Genomic DNA, 4,076 nt, shown 5'->3' on the forward strand with positions numbered 1-4,076 from the left:
ATCTACATTCATTCCCATGGAATGTTTTATTTTTGTTGGGTGTGGTGGTCCTTGTACTAGGGCTTCAACTCAGGACCTGGTAATGTCACTTCAGTTTTTTGCTCAAGGCTGGGACCCTTCCACTTGAGCTACCTCACTGCTTCTGGCTTTTTAGTGTTAACTGGAAATAAGACTGGGTAGGTTATGGAGGGGGTATGACTGTGATACATTGTATACATGTATGGGAACTTCACAACCTCCTTCTTGTACAACCAATACTTGCTAATAAAAAGAAAGATAATTAAAAAAAAAGAGTGCAAGAGGAAATATTTGGAAGGAGGGGCTAATTGCTAGTCAAAGGAACCCTAATCCTGAATGGGTTGCTGTGCAGAGATCTTAAAAGATTGCTCTGGCCAAGATGTTATTGTGCAGGAAAAAGGCACCTTGGGTAATTAGTGATGCCTTCCAGGAGCTTAAGATGGAGAAGTAAGGGTACCTGTGTCATATTTGCCATCTCCAATACGGGTCACTGCCTGGGAAATGGAACTTTGCTCTGTGAATGGACTTGTGTTGAAGCCCACCTCTTACCAGGGACTACTCAGACACTGTTGGGATATAAAAAATGACTAACTCATTTTTTTAAAAAAGCAATTAAAATGTTTTCCTTCCCATTTTAATGCAAGTATCAATGAAACCCAAAAAATAATGTATTTTCTTTTAAAGGAGGAAGTAATCACTGTATGCAGTTTCTACAATCTTCTATGGAAGGTAAAGCTTAGGCTCACTTGACATCCTGTATTTTTCTACTAATGTAACTTTCAGTAGAATGTGGTAGACATGGAAATTTGCAACCATAGAATCAAGTATAACATCCACATTTTTTCTCACCATATTAATACATAACTAGAAGATTCCTCAGTATTACTCTTTGCAGGCCTTAGCGTGGATTTGTAGGGGTGATAGTCTTTCAATGGGAATAGGATCTCAAATCCAGCTCATCTCAGATAGCATCGGGTCCAACGCCAACTGCTGTGTGTTACTGGCTGGTCAAACCATACTGAAAATGACCATCACAAACCTATCTGTATTGTATTTTATCTCTAAAGCAGTAACATGTTTGGCAACTGTAGCTGCCTTGTCTGGTTCCAGTTAGTGACTATAAAGGAGGCTCGGGTTTCTGGCAGCCCATCAGAACACAGGTGGAGGCAGCCTGTAGACTAGCTTCTTGGACTAGGCTAAATGGGGATTTACTGGACCTCCTTGGGATTTGTCAGGGAAAAAAAAACATTTCTAATGGGAAGAATGTAAATTTAGTATCCAGGAAGGGAAAGGCAGCTTACAATAATAGTCTCTTACTTCTGCACTTGGATTTATATTTTACAAAATATACGCATCATTTGGTATGTTTCTCTGTCCTCACCCATAAAAGCCTGTAAGTTACATATTGTTACCTTTATTTTACAGATTTGGAAATGAAGTCTTTCCCAAAAGGTGACTTAACTAGAGTCACCAACTGATAAATAGGACTTAAACTCAGTTCTGACTTCAAACCTAAACCTTCAAAAAACAAACTTGAAGGGAAGGAGAAAGGATGTAAAATGTGTTTTACTTTGTGCCACATGCAGTGCAGTGCTGGGGAAGAAAGAAAATTTAAGTACTGTTGACAACCCATGGGTCCAGACTGTGGCCCTTTGGCTACATCTGACCTGCTTTTTGTTTCTGTGAAGCCCAGCTTGCCAGAGCTGTGCATATTCATTTATGTGTTGTCACTGGCTGCATAGGAGGCCCCTAGAGCAGGGTGATCAGTTGAGACAGAGACTGTAGGCTCATAATGCCTAAAATACTTCCTTGGGAGTCATTGATAGAAAGATTATGGTTCCAGGTCATGCCAGGAAAAAGTGAGATCCTATTTTAAAAGCAAACTAAAAGCAAGAAGACTGGGGTTGTAGTTCAGGTTGGTAGAACACTTACCTGGCAAGTTCAAGGACTGAGTTCAATCCCCAGTACTGCTCTTCACAAAATGTTTTCTCATTTTGACCCAAATCATGGTGTCATTCTTGAAGCCTTTTTCTTTCTTTTTTTTTTTTAAAAAAAGGGTTTTACCCTTTATCAATCCCTTCATGAAAAATTTGCCATCACTGCAGGTCAAATCATTGCAGGATCTTTATTCCTTTGGCTTTTTGCTAGCTCCAATGTTGTCCTTTGCAGACCCTCTGACTTTCTCCATTCTGTTTTTGAGCTCCTTTTGTTGTTTCCTCAAAGTCTTTTTCTTTTCAGACAGGCCATGTCTTGCAAGTCTGTGTCTGGGCTCATTTTTCTTTGCATAATCCAAGGAATCATAAGTCATGCCAAAGCCTGACTCCAAATACAAAGATGACATCAGGTGTGGTCTTGTACATTTTGGCAAGTTTTTCCCAAATTTCTGTCTTAGGTACTGTTGCCTTCCCAGGATAAAGGATATCAATGACTATCTATTTCTTCTGAAGAAGTTGGTTGATCATGAGCTTCCTGGTCTAGATAGTTACTGTGTCATTCATGATGGCTGCAAACCTTTAGCTATCATTATTTTTTTTTAATTTTTTTAATATTATTTTATTTTATTTGAGAACATACTGTACAGAGGGGCTACAATTACATGGGCAGGATAATGCATACATTTCTTACCAAGCATTGCAGCCTCCTCCTTTGTTTACCCTTCACCTCCCTTCCCAGCCTCCCCCCTCCCCCCACCCAATCATACCCCCCTCCCCCCCCCCACACCGACATTGTAAAGCTGGTTTTGACATGACATTTTGTACTTCTCATTGTTGCAACAGGTCCACCTGAATCCTTAAACGACTTGTTTGTCCCCATCTCCTCCACATGTTATACTGACATCAAATATAGTGAAAGCGGGGGTTACACTGTGGGGGAGGGACATACAAAGCAACAAAGAAATAATCTTATAAATGTGTTAGAAACACATGCATGAAAGAAACAAAAACATTAAAATACATATTTAAGGGTTCATTTTCCTAACATCACATTATCTGACCTTTTCCGCTTGACTCATATATCATTATTTTTTTTATAAACAGAAGTTATATGAAGCTAAATATCAAATTGACTAAAACTATAAATTTAGGACTGGGGAAAGATCTCCATAAAGCTTTCTGAATGTGAAACTGGGATTTCTGGGATACAATATACAGGTTGCTGAATAGTGGAAAAGAGATTTGTACATGAAATTTCTAGGGCACTTAGTATGGATGGAGAATGTAGTTCAGGGCTGGTTAACTGTGTGAAAACTACCCCAGTTCTTAGTTTCTCATCTTGCTCATATCACAGTCCACTGTTGCAGAGGAACACTCTGCGCCAATGCAATCATCAGGGACACAGCGTCCTTCATTGTATGGCTCTAGCATCTTCCAGGGCTTTGGAAACTGCCACTGGGTATGTTCCACCTAGCTAGTGTTGCATCTAGCCAGCAGTCAATCAAGGAAGGAACAAACGTGGGAAGAGAGCAGAGACCTTTCTTGCATGGGACTTAAGACTCCTTTGCCCATATTTTTGTAAGGACTAACCAGTAACATACATTTAGTTATATGTGAAGGGGCTGGGAAATGAAGTTTAGAAACATACCAGAGATCAAGGAAACATGGATGTTGGTGAAGAGCTAACTAGATTATGTGGTATGTATGTCTGACCAGATCAATTATCTTAGGTTTTTGTTTGCTTGGCCAAGACATTTCCTTCCTCCATCTGTCCTTCCTTTCCTCCCTCCTCATTTGTTGCTTCCTCTCTTCTTATTCTCTCCCTCTCTTCATCCCTCTTTCCCTGAACCCCTTCATCTCTCCCTCTCCTATTTGTTTCTGATCAGTCTATATAGCCTACACCTTGCTCACAATGACTCTACCATAGTGACTCTGTCTTTCAAGCTGTGTTTCAAATTCCACCTAAATTGATACTAGAGAAAGAAATAGGGGGAAATGTAAGCATCTCATTTCTCACAGCAGCACTCATGGAAGGGAAGTTTGTGCACTATGCTGAAAGGTGAATGCATCAGGAGCATTTGGCTTTTATATATGTGTGACTTTAAAGTGGTATTTAATTAAAAA

At 39.8% G+C, this 4,076-nt stretch overlaps 1 pseudogene; it reads right to left on the reverse strand.

Moving 5' to 3' along the window:
• Positions 1–2,143: 2,143 nt before the first annotated feature.
• LOC138824513 (small ribosomal subunit protein eS24-like) lies at positions 2,144–2,516 on the reverse strand (annotated as a pseudogene).
• Positions 2,517–4,076: the final 1,560 nt, after the last annotated feature.

This window comes from Dipodomys merriami, unplaced genomic scaffold (genome assembly GCF_024711535.1).
Source record: "Dipodomys merriami isolate MVZ:Mamm:240054 unplaced genomic scaffold, mDipMer1.0.p SCAF_13, whole genome shotgun sequence".
NCBI lineage: Eukaryota > Metazoa > Chordata > Mammalia > Rodentia > Heteromyidae > Dipodomys > Dipodomys merriami.